Source organism: Nicotiana tabacum, chromosome 10 (genome assembly GCF_000715075.1).
Source record: "Nicotiana tabacum cultivar K326 chromosome 10, ASM71507v2, whole genome shotgun sequence".
In the NCBI taxonomy this organism is placed as follows: domain Eukaryota; kingdom Viridiplantae; phylum Streptophyta; class Magnoliopsida; order Solanales; family Solanaceae; genus Nicotiana; species Nicotiana tabacum.
Genome location: NC_134089.1, coordinates 146,811,623 through 146,829,619, shown reverse-complemented (window position 1 = coordinate 146,829,619; position 17,997 = coordinate 146,811,623). Strand labels below are relative to the sequence as shown.

The 17,997-nt window shown below is 39.5% G+C and overlaps 1 long non-coding RNA gene across 1 annotated transcript; it reads left to right on the top strand.

The window, feature by feature from the left end:
* Positions 1 to 2,397: 2,397 nt before the first annotated feature.
* LOC107789032 (uncharacterized) lies at positions 2,398 to 5,867 on the top strand. The gene is made up of 3 exons (XR_001648748.2): positions 2,398 to 2,641; positions 4,170 to 4,269; positions 5,460 to 5,867. It is a non-coding gene; the product is annotated as an uncharacterized LOC107789032 (long non-coding RNA).
* Positions 5,868 to 17,997: the final 12,130 nt, after the last annotated feature.

Here is a 17,997-nt window from a genome sequence, read left to right as displayed (position 1 = left end):
TTAATAAAACCGAACCAACCCGGTCCATGTACACCCCTACTTATACATATACAATTTCTAACAATAAAACAAAATTGGTGCAAAAAGAATGTCGCTTTATATCCAATGTTGATCAAATTAAGGGTAGAATATTGGAAAAAATGTCTTGTACGAGTAGTAAGAACGGAACTGGAAAAAGAAAGTTAATACCTTCTTGATTTAAAAATAACAAAAAATTATTTCGATCTTTTTTTTAAATCTAAAACAGACAATGGCATATCTACGTTATTATGGGTGCTTAAGTAACCATTACTTTTGGAGACTAACACTATTACTCATATTTAAAAAAAAAAAACGGGTATTTTATTTAGATATATGTAATGAGCACCCAGTTTAAATAGCAATTTTCAAATTAAAAATAGTTGAGCGCCCATGCTTTAAAAATTCTGGATCCGCGATCGCCAAAACATCATAATTGTAACTTGTAAGGCCTCTTTTTATTAAAATAAAGAAAGCCGAAACCAGCAATAATTATAAAAAAAATTGCAAAAGCTATATCTCTATTTTTTGGGTGTAGTACCATTCTTGATATTATTCTCTAGACACAAATTATAAATCCATGGCATGGAAAGCGAAAAAAGGAGCAAATTAATTAAAGGAAAAGAACATCAAGTTTGGCCATAACTTAATCTATTACTGGTTAATTGGAGTTTAAGTGATTGAAAGTAAATACCTGAGAGAAGGAACACGATGAATAAGACGACATGAAGGGGTTTTGAGATGCTAGGTTTGGCCATTGTCTAATGTGTTGAGGTTATGAAAGGGTGTTTAACAACAGTTCTTCCTCTTAATTTATGGTGGAGGGTTCAGAACATTTATGGAAATTAATATAAGCTCTATACTTATTGTGTCTCTGAGGACTGAGATAGTGAATCTTATTTGCAGATCTTCAGCTTAATTTTTCTCCTTTTTTTTTTTATGGTATATCATTTACTTTTTTTGACGATTTCACTATTTTCCTTACACGCCTCCTATAATTTGTTAGCATAATAGCACTTCTGTTGCATTAGTTTTTGATAAAATTTACTTTGGCCCTTTCGATGTCGTTAAAATATGGTAACCTGTACCAAGAGATATATTGATTAATTGTAATATTGCGTATACGTAAGATACGAACATATATTTAGACATATTCTGCATTAATTGCAAAAATTACGTATCAATAATTTAGGATCTATATTAATGGTAGGATACTACAAAAAGGGGCAAGGGCGAACCCAATAGCTTTTTCTTAAACTATGTATTTGTATTAGATAATTTATTAAATATGTAAAGATATTTAATTACGAATCCAATAACTAAAACGAGTTAGGATTAGTGATAAGATCATAACTCATAACCTTCAAATTCTGGCTCCGCCTATGCAAAAGGTGTCACGACCCGATTTAGGATTGTGAGCGGCGCTTAGGAGCAAGTGGTCTCAAGTAAGCCTCATCGGTAATTTTACAGAAAATCGGACAGAGTTTCCCCTGTTTTTGGACCATCCCAAAAATTTTCCTGTCTCAAATCAACAACCAAACATCTTAATATCATACCAAACTATCGACAACTTGTCAATTAACCAATACAAGTCTCCACCATAACTAAACCACCAACTAACCACTATAAATACTAATTTATCTCAAACTTTGATAAATGAGAACGATACTCAACATAAGACTATAATAACAAAAGAATACTGATGACACTAAAATACTAACTATGGAGCGACTCTAAGAGTCCAATGAAAAGACCATAACAATAAATAAAATCTCTGCCCACGCGAACAAGTGCGAGGCTCACCGAGAATATCAACTTGTGCGATCTAATTAACGAAATCCTCGCCTGCGTCAACTGTTGTCTTTGTCAAAAAAATTAACGGGGAATGAGTCGCTAGCTCAGTGAGTAATAACACTTAACCACAACCATTTTTATTGGGGTCAAGTCAGAAAACATGCTAGTATCTCAAACAGATAACATCAAAATGCCCTTTCAGAAACAATAAATAATTTTCAGTCTCGTTATGCTTTTCTTGTAATATAATAAAATTAACAGTTCAGTAATAAGTTCGGTAACCACTGTATAATATCAATATTCACATTTGGGAGGTTTCAATGAACGAATCATGTAATCGGTATAACTGTGGACTTCTTCGCAAGAAGTCAAATATAATGGTAGTCCCTACTCGAGGGAAGTCGGTAACGGTATGCTAGTTCTACCTTCCCATTAGCGAGGGCTATAACGGTAATCTGTAATTACAAGGTGCACCACACTACAATAAAAAGATACTTTTGGCGGCAATTATTTAGCGACAATAAGCTATTTGCCGCTAATTTATTCTATAAACACAATATTTGCGGTAATTTAACTTTCACTAGGAAAGAGTGCTTCTTTACTGGCAATTCAAAGTAATGGCCAGAAAAAGTTAGTCCTGACAATTAAACGCCAATTTTCATCTTCCCTCTAATTTTTTTCATGTGAAATATTCCCGCCTGGATACATTCACCCCTAAATTGCAAAACAATCATCTCTAAAATTGAGTAGACCTCTCTCTATCTCTCTCTCCCTCACACGAATGTCGGCAGCTAACTCATCTCGCACCATCGCCGGCCACCACCACCAGGTAATGTCTCTCCACTATTTCTCTATGTCTATCTTTTTTTCATTGTGGATGGCTCTCTCTTTCTAAAGCACAGAAATTGAAGCTTGTAAATAAGATTCTTGACTTTCTCCTATTATGATTTTGTATTTGTATTTAGTGTAGAAGAGTCTCCAATTCCCCAGGCTTTATTTAGGTCTATATATCGATTAGATAAATGAGTTCTAAATATAGATTCAATCGGTCATTAAGCACTAGAGTTTCATAAATAGTCAAAATTAACTGCTCTTTTGTTCTCTGTGCACTTTCTATCTTGTCTGCTTCTTCTTCATACTTTGGTAAAGCTTATTAATTTTATTTTTTCCTTTTGTCCGGCATCCTCTACTATAAGGATGTATATTGACTTTTTAAACTTGAACTTTATCCATAATTTTGATGCAACAACTAAAAAAAGTGAAATACAACGTGTAATTCGGTTGATTTAGTCTTGTGAAAAATGAAGATTTCATTTGATAATTGGATTTGCAACATGGTGATATCACTGAAAATATAAAAACAGGCCCTCTAGACACAAATTCAAGCGTACTTTTTAATTTCTTGGTGTGAGTATAGCTTAATTACCAATAATTTTCTTAATAATGGTGGGTAGAATCTTGTTGTCTTAGTCTTGTGGATCTTATCCACAATTTTTGAAGGTAAAAATCGAAAATATTTTTTCTAAATGCTTAAAAAAGAGAGTATTACCCGTACTTTTGCGATGTTCTGTCTTCCATTATCCATATTATTAGTATTTGGTGTGGATATTGTTATAGTGTATTGTGATAGTTTAGTATCCATATAATTCATATTTGCAGTACTTTGTATAGTAGAAGCTCGCAGAGCATCACCATCTTGAACAACTACATCAGTTTCTAGTAGTTCTGCTAGTGTAAAAAGAATGGGTCGATACACTAGTATAGAAGTCGATTAACATTATCCGTATAAAGATTCAACTGGTCTATTTATGCAGAGAAAATTACTGCTCCCAAGCTATTTTATATGAATATTCAATTTGATGAATTTGAACGAGGCTTCTTCATTTGTAACTATCTAAGAGTTGTCCGTTCACTTTATTCAAAAATGGATTAATAACGTGGTCTAGATGTTGCTCTAAATCCCTGTTAATTTTCTTTTACAACGAATTGGTAAATAGGTTTTGTTGTAAGATGAACTCCCATTTCTTTTTTACCTTTTAACTGATGCTTTTCATATATCCATAATTTCATTATTTCATGAAGGCACCACTTTATTGAGATCTGCATGTGCCAAAAGGATTGGACTCAGCCAGGATTTATTTTACATGAAATAATATTGAGTATCAAGGGACTGCATTAGCATCAGAATAACATCTTGCAATTTTGTTGCTTATCACTTGAATAGACCTGATAGGATGCATGACAATTCAGCAAATGATAGAACAAATCCTGTGAAGGTAGCAAGATTTCTGATTATAAGTTGTTGTAACTGATCCTATTGGCTCCTTTCCTTCCATGTCAACTTTTTTGATATGCAGTGGATGTGGTTCATATTTCTTGTTGCAGTGTGCAATGTGTTTTCTCACATTGTTATCACAGTTTCATCAACTTATGCTCAAGAGGGTCCGGACTGCTCAGGTATGAATTTCATTTCCCTAGGCACCTTATCTCGCCTTATGTTCTCATACATCATGCATTCATTCCTTTTTGTCTAATATTTGAGTAATAGGTCTCTCTAGTGAGACACGACAGGTTTTGTTTAAACTTACAATTAAAATAGGATTTTTGAATAATATTTTGCGGGGCCTCATCTAACCTGTTGTTGTCGATCTTCATAAAAAGAAAGATATGTTTCCAAAGAATTGAGAAATATATTTTTTTCTTTTCCTTTTTTACTATTCTTTTCTTGTCTTTGGTCTTAAAAAGGCTAAATATTCCCCTGTTGACCTCAAGGATTGATATAAAATCTAATGAATTATATAAACAAGTGATTGAAGATATCCTAATATTATAGAAGGTCCATTGATCATGTTTTTCGGTCTTCATCTGTGATTTAAGTTTCCCTTATATTTTCAAGATGGCAAAATTTTTCATTTTAAAAAAAAATAAAATCAGAAGATCTTGAAACTTATTCGTGGTACACTTGATATTTGACTCGATCAAAAAGCTTATTCGGGATTTGAAAAAGTCCAAAGATGGTTTGATAGAGTATCAAGTTCTCTTCAACATTGAGTGCATATGCATCTGAGTTCTAAGCTTCACTTCCATATTGATACATGGTGAACTAAATGGTTAGTAAATATGTTTAATTGTATCATGTAAATTGGTCACAGTTACTGGAGATGATAAATGAGAGTGGAAATATATGCTCGATAGTGGTTGAGCAATGCATAAGTGGCAGGAGGTAAAGTCATTAATGGAGAGTTTTTGTTATCTCTGTCTTTTTGTGATAAGCTAAGAAAGGATTCGATGCAGCAATTTTTTATATTGGCTTACTTCTATCTTGGTACTATGTTATTATTAATAAATTAGCTTTACTTATCAATTGTCTTTTTTTGGTAATTATGATCATCCTCCATGTGTGATGAGATTCAATCTCGTTTTGGTCTTCCATTAGAAACTTTTTCTGCTAACATCAGTAAATATGTGGTAGCTACATCTGCTACTAGACTGCAATTAATATTTAAGAATGCAAGCTGAGATTGATGTATTTGATTAGTAGTGCTGCAGTGTATTAGATAATATTCATGTTGAAGGTTTTGAGGAAGCTTTCTTCTGATTAACATCCCTTTAATTGTTAAGGTCATGATAATAGACTTTGTCTGCAGATCATAGCATGCACAATACATTTATTATGCTGGTGTAATTTGACGGGCTTATCTGGTGCAGTATGGCTCCTTTTCCTTGTGCGTAAGAGTTATTGATCTGGAGAAATTTAGCCTATCATTTTGGTACACAAACAGATCTTCAAGCTGATGTATATTGTGAAATTTGTGTGCTGCACTTTAAGTTGTGTAGCTGGTGCAAGAATAAGTCTTCAACTGGTGTATTTAGGCTAATGTACTGGTAGATTTTAGAGTTCAGGCTAGTATAAGAATGCTTCATTTTGTAACAGATCGGGGTAGATTGAAGTCTTTGGGAAGTTTGTTGGATGAAGACTTTCATTATGAGCAAGGAATGAAGAGATACTTGTTAAATATAAAATGATATTGAATTCAAATGGTTTTTTCGTCTTCTGTTGCACTTTAAAACTATGAAATAGAAATTGTATTTGTTGTGAATTTTATGAAGTACATTATTCTTTCTAAAATGGATATGGTATTTGTATATTCTATTACAAACTTTTGTTTAAAATGAAAATTTTCCAACTACAATAAAAATCATTACGGACATAATAACTGCCAATATAACAGTAGTTTTAGTTGCCATTACATTTGCCGCTAATAGAGTTACTCTTTACTAGTAGTTAATGGTCTTTAGCAACAATAACAAAAATGTTGTTGAATGTATGAGCCACCACATTGTCTATGTAACTTTAGTTGCTATTGTAATTGCCGATAAACAATTGCTACTAAAAGCAATGGCTTTTAGCGGGATCCTTCAATGTCTGCTCCTATTTATACTTGTCTCTGTAATCCGTATATACTATTGATACCCAATTTTTTCCTGTGTATTTCTATACAAAATACTTTCAAAATAGCATGTACATGCATATATAAGCATGCCTCAAGAGTTTTGGTATTTTTCCTAATTCTTAAAGATTTTTTAAAATCAATTTATTGTCTATTTTAGCAGTACAAAATCCATAATTATTCCCAAAATCATCAATTTTGGTGAATAATTTATTTTATTCCCATCTTTATACCAAAATATAATTAAGGTGATTTTTGCATATTTTTACAAATTTATTTGGTACTTTTTATCTGCTGGCGATTCGTTAGGCTTTTACCACTGCATGCTGCTTGTGACTCTATTATCTCATTAATTGCTTTTTTTACTGTCTTTTATTCTTTCACTACGAAACTGACTTGGCTCTTCATGTCTTTTCTTTCTTTTACTGCTTTATTTCAATACTGTTGTAATTACTGCAATTATTGTAATCATTTATCTTATGAACGTGGAAATACATGTCAATTTGTTTCATTCTTGTAAACTGCATCTTCAACATCATATTCCACTCGTGCCAAACAAATACCATAGCAACGCTTATAATGAGTGGTTGCGCTCTTCCAATATTATCACCCTTTAAATTCGGCAAAGGCGTATTTGCGGTAAAACCAGTCGATCAGCGGTGCAGTCGACGGTTCCGTGCCTTTCCCTCTTGAGTTGTCCGCTCAAGGGTACCTGTCTAATACCCCGATAGAAAGCTTACTCTGTTTAACCGTGCATGCATCATGGTCAAACCTAGCCGAGTCAGTTATGTTGTCCACATAATGACTCATTAAGATAGCCTTGTCCGAAGTCCACTGGGTTTCCTTGAAACCCAAACGGACACCACCATATTCTGTACATTTATTTGGAGAACTAAATGCTTTTTATGCTGATTATTGGTATTAAATAGTCGAGTCCGGTGGGGGTGAGGTCTTAACCCTTTTGTTTTGCATAAAATGAATGACAAAGTTCCTGACTTCGGTATGGTAAACATACCTTCACTCTTGCAGAATGGAAAGAGAGAGTCACCAAGGCTAGTGAGAAGCTAGAATACCTAGAGTACAGCTTGCTGGAACTGGAAGGGAAAGTGAGGAAAAGAGTCATCGACTGTCAAAATGCTGAGGAAGGCAAAGGAGAACGTTTGGCGATAGCATTTTTACTGGAAAATCTGCGCGGGCTAGAGGACTTGATCAATGAGAACATTCAACCTGAAGAAGGCCCTTCTGGGACCAAGTAGTTAGGAGTCTTTCTTTTCGCTTTTAATATAATAAGGCCAATGGCCATTAGTGACATTTTTACTTTCCGCTATTTTAGTGTCGTTTTGGGATTCGTCTTATTTTTGTCAATAAAATGAGGCATTTAGCGTTATAAGTTCTCCAAATTAACTTGTCGCTAGGCCTACCTCGGGAACAACGAGGCACCCAAATTAGGACACGATTTATATTCTTGCATAATATGTTTAAATATTGCAACATTTTTCCTCATAATCCGCACTAACTTGTTACCTTTTTTGTTTTTCTTTTCTTTTATTATTCCCCTCCCCAAAGGTTAGTTCGTGCATTCTGGCACCATCATCATACAGTACAAGATTCAAGGGCCCTCCACCTCCTCCTTCTCCGAGTCCTATCCGGAACAAGAAGAAAGATAGAATGGGAGATTCAAGCGCCAGAAAGGAAATTGAAAGAATTGAGATTCCTCAGGGTATCCCGATTTCTAAGGAAACTGCTGCCCAACTTGAGCAGAAATTATTGAAGTTTCGAGAAGAACTGGACCAAGTTCGGAACTTGGCAAATTTATCATTCTCTCTCACCGCTCCTGATATCAACTTTCCAAATGCTCAAAATCCCGCACCTCTACAGAACACCCCACAACCACAGATGCAACCCACTCATGCTCAACACTGCAACACATGCCATACTCCAAACAACACTCCACTACTCATTCCTGAACCACTGAACACCACAAACGACCACCTCCACAACACTCCCATCTACGTAGATACTGTACCCCACTACACTCAACCAATCTCAAGTGCACCTGAGTCTCATGACAAGGACTCTCTTATTAGAAACTTGGCAGTAGAACTCAAGAAGTTGACCAGCCGAGTTCAGGGCATGGAAGGAAACAAAGGTATAAAGGGGTTGAATTATGAGGACCTCTACATTCAGCCAGATGTTGAACTTCCGGAGGGGTACAAACCTCCCAAGTTCGAAATGTTCGATGACACAGGAGATCCCAGAGTCCATTAGAGGACATATTGTGATAAGCTGGTCGGAGTCAGAAGGAATGAGAAAATCCGTATGAAACTCTTCATGAGAAGTCTGAAAGGGGATGCTTTATCCTGGTACATCAGTCAGGACCCCAAGTAATGGACAAGTTGGGTAGGTATGGCATCGGATTTCATGGATAGGTTCCGGTTCAATACAGAGAATGCACCGGATGTATTCTACATCCAGAATTTGAAGAAGAAGCCTACCGAGACATTCCGCGAGTATGCTACTCGTTGGAGATCAGAGGCTGCTAAGGTCAGACCGACCTTAGAAGAGGAACAAATGAACAGATTCTTCGTCCGGGCTCAGGATCCACAATATTATGAGAAGTTGATGCTGATCGAGGGCCAAAAATTCTCCGATATCATCAAGCTGGGAGAAAGAATAGAGGAAGGCATTAAGAATGGTATGATTACTAATCTTGAAGCATTGCAGGCCACCAACAAGGCTTTACAGTCTGGTGGCACGTCCAAGAAGAAGGATGTGAGTACTGTGATGGTCACACAGGGAGCCAAATCACCACTAAAATACCACACTTACCCGTCACCTCCACTTACATATCAGCCCATCCCAAATTACCAAGCACCCGCACCCTCTTACCAAAATCCACCAGCCATTTACCAATCATCTCCACTTCCCGCATATCAACCCACTTCACCCAGATACTCTCAACCTGCACCTGTTTACCAAGATTATAATGCCCAACCCTCTCACTACCAATCACCTCCCACTCGCCAAAATTTCCCTAGACCCAGACCAAATTTTGACCGCAGACCTCCGAGACAATATACAGCCATTACTGAGCCAATTGTCCAGCTGTATGAGAACTTAAAGCTGTTGGTTACGTTTCCCCTATCCCTACCATAACTTTAGAAAATCCTTCCCAGTGGGTCAACCCTAATAAGACCTGTGCGTACCACTCCGGCATGAAGGGATATACCATTGACGAGTACCGCTCGTTGAAGGACAAGATTCAAACTCTGATCGACAATAAGGTTATCGTAGCAAAGGAGCCTGCTCCTAATGTCCGCAACAACCCTCTGCCTGACCATAACGGTGGAGACATTCACATGATCGAGATCGAAGATGACTGGGACCCTAAGGGGTCGATAGGATTGATTGCCGAGGATGATGAGCTAAAGAAACCGGCAATCACACTTAACTTGATTGTTGTGCAGAATCAGCCCTCCAGGGGTGATGAAGTAAACATGTCTATACCTCTCAAATTTGAAGCACCTTCTTCTGCGAAGGTGGCTGGGCCAATGGAGGTTGAGTTTGGGGCTCCAAAAGCACCTATACCCTTTGAAGTTGCTGTGTTACCACCGAGGGTACCCATTCCTGTAGCAATGTTAGACATAACACCGTTCCACTCAAATGCCATACCATGGGATTACACAGCTTAAGCTAGGAGGAAAGGGAAGACCAAGACGGGAGAAGCAATTGCTGCATAGGGTATGACCAGAACAGGCAGGGTTTACACTCCAGAGCACCTAGCCGAGTCCAGTAAGCAAGCCTCTGGATGGACTATTGAAACTGGGCCCGATGATCTTTGGAGGAAAATACAAGCTAAGGAGTATTCGATCGTTGAGCAGTTGAACAAAACACCAGCGCATATCTCCCACAAAATCACCTTCCACGAAGATGAGCTACCGCCGGAAGGACTGAGTCACAACATGGCCCTGCACATCACCGTGCAATGCAAGGATTACTTCATCACTAGAGTCTTGATCGATGGAGGCTCTAGCCTCAACATCTGTCCGTTGATAACTCTCAGAACATTAGGAAAGAGCCTGCACGAGATCAAAGATGGGGCCATCAATGTCAAAGCCTTCGATGGGTCCCAAAGGTCCACTATCGGAGAGATCAGCCTATGCTTGCAAATGGGGCCAACCTAGTTCGATGTTGACTTTCAAGTGATAGATGTCCCAGCATTCTACAATTTGCTATTGGGACGACCATGGATCCATGCCGCTAGAGCTGTAGCATCGACCCTGCATCAGGTAGTGAAGTTCGAATGGAATCACCAAGAGGTAATTATTCATGGCGATGGTAGCAACCCCATATATAGTCGCCAGACCATCCCGATGATTGGAGGCAGAAGGAGAATAGGCGAAGAAACATACCACCACATTGAAAGAGTCAACGCTGTAGACAAAGATAAATGGTGGGATAACAAAATTGAAAGTATCCTGAATTGGTGTGGATACGAACCTGGAAAGGGACTCGGCAAAAACCTCCAGGGAATCGCCAAACCCATCAAGCTGAAGAAACATGGTACTACATTTGGTTTGGGGTATGAGTGCACTTGGGAGGAGTTCAATCACTGGTCGCCACCATGGCGCGGTCCCTACTACCCACTAGAGCATCCAATACCTCACCTGGAGCAGACTTTCCAGCCGACAGATACTATATATGGGTCGGAGGAAGATGAAGCATTGGAAGCCGTGAAGAATCTGTTCCTGGAGGATGATGATATGGACTGTTATGTTATTTTTAAGGAGGAAGGGGAGGAAGGCCCTTCTATACAAGTTGTGAATCGAGGAAAATGCCTCAGTAATTGGTCAATCAGAACCACCAGGGCCCGGAAAGCTTCGGGCATTACTATTACTTGCCTTGATGATGAACCAATGATTGTGACTTGCAACGAGACAACGCAACAAACGGATATGGATTCAGAAGAGGATGATATACCAGAAGAGGTCGTCAGAGAGGTTGAGAATTTTGAGAATAGGCCTAAGTCTAACTTGGACGAAACTGAGGTCGTTAATCTGGGAGATACAAAGAATGTCAAAGAAACGCGCATCAGTGTTCACCGGTCACCATCAAAAAAGAAAGAGTACACGGAATTCCTAAAGGAATATGAAGACATATTTGCCTGGTCGTATGATGATATGACTGGTCTCGGTACATCCATTGTAGCTCACAAACTGCCAACAGATCCAACATGTCCTCTGGTAAAGCAGAAGCTCAGGAAATTCAAACCCGACATGAGTTTGAAAATCAAAGAAGAGGTTACCAAGCAAGTCAAAGCCAAGGTTCTCAGGGTAGTAGAGTATCCGACATGGTTAGCCTACATCGTGCCAGTGCCAAAAAAGGATAGGAAAGTTAGAGTTTGTGTTGACTACCGGGATCTTAATCGGGCCAGTCCCAAAGATGACTTCCCCTTGCCTAACATACACATTCTTATCGACAACTGCGCCAAGCATGATTTGCAGTCTTTTGTTGATTGTTTCGCTGGGTATCATCAGATATGGATGGATGAGGAAGATGCAGAGAAAACGGCTTTCATCACGCCATGGGGAATGTACTGTTACAAAATGATGCCATTCGGTTTGAAGAATGCTAGTGCCACCTACATGAGAGCCATGACTACCATCTTTCATGACATGATACACAAGGAGATCGAGGTATATGTGGATGACGTCATCATCAAATCCAAGAAAGCCAGGGATCACATGGAAGACCTAAGAAAGTTCTTCAACAAACTAAGGAGGTACAATCTGAAACTGAATCCCACCAAGTGTGCATTCGGGGTTCCTACTGGTAAATTATTGGGTTTCATCGTGAGTTGTTGAGGAATAGAATTGGATCCGTCAAAGGTCAAAGCTATTAAAGAATTACCACCACCAAAGAACAAAAAGGACGTGATGAGTTTCCTAGGGAGACTCAACTATATTAGCCGGTTCATAGCTTAGTCCACTATCATTTGTGAACCTATATTCAAAATGTTGAAAAAGGATGCTGCTACCAAGTGGACTGATGATTGTCAGAAAGCCTTCGACAGAATCAAGGAATACTTGTCAACGCTACCAGTCTTGGTTTCGCCTGAGCCAGGAAGACCCCTATTGCTTTACCTTGCGGTATTGGATGGAGCATTCGGTTGTGTTCTGGGACAACATGATGAAACAGGGAGAAAGGAGCAGGTCATCTACTATCTCAGTAAGAAGATCACACTGTACAAGGCCCGATATTCTACTTTAGAACGCACTTGTTGTGCTCTGACTTGGGTCGCACAGAAGTTGAGGCATTACTTCTGTGCTTACACTACTTATCTCATATCCATAATGGACCCTCTGAAGTATATCTTCCAGAAACCCATGCCCACTGGCAAGCTCGCCAAGTGGCAAATCTTGCTAAGTGAATTCGACATTGTTTACATGACCCAGAAAGCAATCAAAGGGCAAGCCTTGGCGGATCATCTCGCCGAGAATCCCGTGGAAAGAGAATACGAGCCCCTAAAAACGTATTTTCCCGATGAAGAGGTATCTTTCATAGGAGAAGATATTGCAGAATCCTATGATGGTTGGAGGTTGTTTTTCGACGGAGCTGCGAATTTCAAAGGAGTTGGCATAGGAGCAGTCCTAGTATCAGAAACCGGCCAACACTACCCGGTATCTGCCAAGCTCAGGTTCCCTTGCACCAATAATATGGCCGAATATGAAGCCTGCATCTTGGGGCTCAAAATGTCCATTGACATGAACGTTCAGGAGTTGCTAGTGATCGGGGACTCAGACTTGCTCATACATCAGGTTCGAGAAGAGTGGGCAACCAAGAACTCTAAGATACTTCCCTACTTGCATCACATACAGGAGTTGAGGAAAAGGTTCACAAAGACAGAATTTCAGCACGTCCCTAGAGTCCAGAACGAGTTTGCTGATGCATTAGCTACTTTATCATCCATGATCCAGCATCCAGATACAAATTTCATTAATCCCATCCCAGTAAAGATTCATGATCAGCCAGCTTATTGCGCCCACATTGAGGAAGAAGCAGATGGAAAGCCATGGTTCCATGACATCAAGGAGTACTTGACAACAGGGGAATATCCAGAACTTGCCAACGCTACTCAGAAGCGCACACTTCGTAGGTTATCCAGCAACTTCTTTCATAGTGGAGGAATCCTGTACAGGAGGACTCCCGATTTGGGTTTACTAAGGTGTGTCGAAGCAAAAGAAGCATCTAGGCTATTGGACGAAGTGCATGCCGCACATAAATGGTTTGTCTTAGCAAAGAAGATACTCCAAGCAGGGTAATTTTGGATGACTATGGAAACAGACTGTATCCGGAATGTTCGCAAATGCCATCATTGTCAGATACATGCAGATATGATAAAGGTGCCTCCAAACAAGCTTACTGCAACAAGCTCACCATGGCCATTCGCCGCTTGGGGAATGGATGTTATCGGACCTATCGAGCCTGCCGCATCAAATAGGCACATGTTCATCTTAGTGACAATCGATTATTTTACCAAATAGGTCGAAGCAGCATCATACAAGGCGGTCACTAAGAAGGTTGTGGCGGATTTTGTCCGCGTCTGCATTGTTTGTAGGTTCGGAATTCTGGAATCAATCATCACTGATAATGGTTCCAATCTCAACAGCGACTTGATGAAAGCAATGTGTGAAACATTCAAGATCAAACACAAGAACTCTGTAGCCTACAGGCCTCAGATGAATGGAGCTGTGGAGGCAGCCAACAAGAATATCAAGAAGATACTAAGGAAGATGGTCGAAAGGCACAAACAATGGCATGAAAAATTATCATTCGCCTTATTGGGATACCGCACCACAGTCCGCACATCGACCGGAGCAACTCCCTACATGCTGGTTTATGGTACAGAGGTGGTCATCCCCACTGAGGTAAAAATTCCCTCCTTAATGATCATACAAGAAGTAGAGTTGGATGATGCAGAATGGGTAAAAGGTCGCTACGAGCAGTTAGCCCTTATAGATGGAAAAAGGATGAATGCAGTTTGCCACGGTCAGTTGTATCATAACAGAATATCCAGAGCCTTCAAAAGAGTTAAGCCAAGGAAGTTTACACCGGGGCAGCTGGTGTTGAAGAAAATATTCCCACATCAAGATGAAGCCAAGGGAAGTTCTCTCCCAATTAGCAGGGTCCGTACATGGTTCACCGGGTTCTAACTGGAGGAGCCCTTATTCTTGCAGAAATGAATGGAGAAGTCTGGCCGAAGCCAATCAATTCAGATGCAGTGAAATGATACTATGTGTAACCACTTATGATTCCCTTTAATGTAATTTGAACTACGCCTAGCCTGATTCCCGCTTAAGAGGGGATACGCAGGCAGCCCTATGAGTTCGGTCACAATTTAATAAAAATTCCATTTTTCCCCACTATTGGAACTGGGGCAGAATTTTGAAGAGGACCCTCAAAATTCCGAAGTTGATTTTAGTCCACGCATCGCCAGAAGCGCCAGCCCAGTAAACTGGGGCAGAATTTTGAGGAGGACCCTCAAAATTCCGAAGATGATTTTTTTTAGTCATTCAGCGCAGCCATCAGAAATGTCCGCTCAGCAAACTAGGGCAGAATTTTGAGAAGTACCCTCAAAATTCCGGAGCGAAAGAGGTTGCAATGTCTGGAACCACGTCGCAGTCATTGGTTCATCTAAAGAAAACTATTTTCGATTATATACTTACGTTATATTTACTAAATCATGCATAACTATTATCCGGATTGCTGTTGTTTAGCGACGCTACCCCAATGACACACAACGTCAAGAGCCCGGGGAAGACGAACTAAGCTTTTCCCCTTACAGAACTCACAATTTTTCTTTGGATGCAGGCACTCAATTCGCAATATCATTAGACATATTTATGCACTCACACTTTCCCAAGAATGCAACTTCTCAGAACCATCACGTGCCCGCAATTGCTATCCATACACAATCTCCCCAGCAGTCATATTGTCATAATCGGCTATCAGCTAAGAGATCTTACTACTAATCATCCTTTTACATTCTTGCACTAAATAAGGCTACTTTTCTGCCTTCCGAGGTTAAGCTCTACCTCCATCTGCATATCTTTGCATTGCATAAGGCTACTTTTCTACCTTCCGAGGTTAAGCTCTACCTCCATCATCATTTGCATAAGGCTACCTTTCTGCCTTCCGAGACTAAGCATTGTCTCCATCCTACATTTCTCATCATTTTCATAAGGCTACCTTTCTGCCTTCCGAGACTAAGCATTGTCTCCATCCTGCATTTCTCTGCATTGCATAAGGCTACCTTTCTGCCTTCCAAGACTAAGCATTGTCTCCATCCTGCATTTCTCTGCATTGCATAAGGCTACCTTTCTGCCTTCCGAGACTAAGCATTGTCTCCATCTTGCATTTCCTTGCATTGCATAAGGCTACCTTATCTGCCTTTCGAGACTAAGCTCTGTCTCCATCTGCATTTTGCATAAGGCTACTTTTCTGCCTTCCGAAATTAAGCTCTACCTTCCTCATCATCTGCATAAGGCTACTTATCTGCCTTTTGAGACTAACCCTGTCTCCATTTGCATTTTGCATAAGGCTACTTTTCTGCCTTCCGAGGTTAAGCTCTACCTCCATCATCATCTGCATAAGGCTACTTTTTTGCGTTTCGAGACTAAGCTCTGTCTCCATTTGCATTTTGCATAAGGCTACCTTTCTGCCTTCCGAGGTTAAGCTCTACCTCCATCTGCATTTCCTGTATTGCATAAGGCTACCTTTCTGCCTTCTGAGGCTAAGCTTTGTCTCCATCCTGCATGGCTGAAATATCGCCACTTTATTTTCTTGCATCGGCTGAAAGATCGCCACCTTATCTCTCTCACATGGCTGAAATATCATCACCTTTTATTTACGTCTTGCATCGGCTGAAATATCGCCAAATCCTACATTTCATGAGCTGAAAGATCGCCACCTTCTGCATTTTATGGGCTGAAAGATCGCCAAATTGTCCAAAGGCGTCATTGTTCGGAGGCACCATTTGCATAGCCCGAGAACGCCATGCCATGGCCTGAGGACCCCATTTTATCTTTTGCATATCATTATTCAAAGGCATCATAGTTCGGAAGCATCATCTACATGGCCCAAGAACATCATTTCATGGCCTGCGAATTTTTATTTACGCTCTTCATAGCCCGGGACGTCATGGTCCATGGACGTCATCCTAACCGTCCAAAGACAGCATTCATGGTCCAATAGGAATTTGCATCACGTTTACATTTATGCATAATATATGTTCATATTGCACATTTGCAGGTAAACCGCTAGCAACGACCGTCTCATCAGGAGCGATCTCGCTCCGATTCCCGCAGCCTATCGATTTTCAGAAACCTCTCTCAATCTAAACATCGCGTTCGTCCGTTTCAAATCTCCATCGGCATATTCCGTCAATGGTTCCTGAACTACATATGACCTGATTCCTGTAAGACTAGGGATATGTAGGCGGCTCAGAGACCAGAGCTCGGTCAAAACTCCTTTCAAATCGCCACTTCCGGTCAAAATTGGCCATCATATCTTTACCCGACAACTCTTTCATCCTCCTCGGGTAAAGAGGGGCAGCTATTGATACCCAATTTTTCCCTATGTATTTCTATACAAAATACTTTTAAAATAGCATGTACATGCATATATAAGCATGCCCCAAGAGTTTTGGTATTTTTCCTAATTCTTAAAGATTTTTTAAAATCAATTTATTATCTATTTTAGCAGTACAAAATCCATAATTATTTCCAAAATCATCAATTTTGGTGAATAATTTATTTTATTCCCATATTTATACCAAAACATAATTAAGGTGATTTTTGCATATTCTTACAAATTTATTTGGTACTTTTTAAGTTAAATTGCATATAATTGCAATTTTAGCCTACTTTAAGATTTAATAGCATTTTATAATTGTAAAATTGGTTCCAATATTTTAAATTAATATTTATATATTATTAATTGGGTCAGTACTTTTAATTTGCTTTTAAAATCATTTTTATTATTTTTATAAAATAAAAAGGAAAAACTGGCTATTTAACATTTAGCCTCATTTCATTTCAATTACAGCCTATTTACATTTCAATTTTAGCCCTCAAATTAACCCAATCTTAACACCCAATTGGACCGGCCCAATTTCATTTTAACCCGACCCCCTTAACCCATTCACTAACCCGCCCGGCCTTTCTTTTAATCCAGGCCGTTGATTGTTTTGATCAACGGCCATGATCCTCCCTTACCATTTTAATTCACCTAACCCTACCCTAATCCCCCCATTTTATTTTGATAGCCGCCTTTGAATACTCTCATCTCTCAAACTCTCTCGAACATTCCCCTAACCCTAGCAGCCTCCCATCATCCTCATCTCAAAACCCATCGGAATCCATGGCTTCTCAGGCCATGGAAACCTTATACTCACCTCCCTTTGCTCTTACACGCCTGATACCCGAGGAATCGAGGCCAGACTTCGAAGGTTTTCACCCAGATCTCTGCCGATTCAAGGTTCCAGAGTCATCGCCGGCCTTGCTCCGGCATATCATGGTGTTTTGAGCCTGTTTCTGACCTCTACGACTCAGATCGGTGACCTTTTCAAAGCTTTTCTAGGGTTCTTCTGAAACCTTAACCCTCCGAGGTTTTCTCCGATTTTCTTTTAGATATGTTGTGTATCTATGCTCTACTTGAGTGTTCAAACGATTTC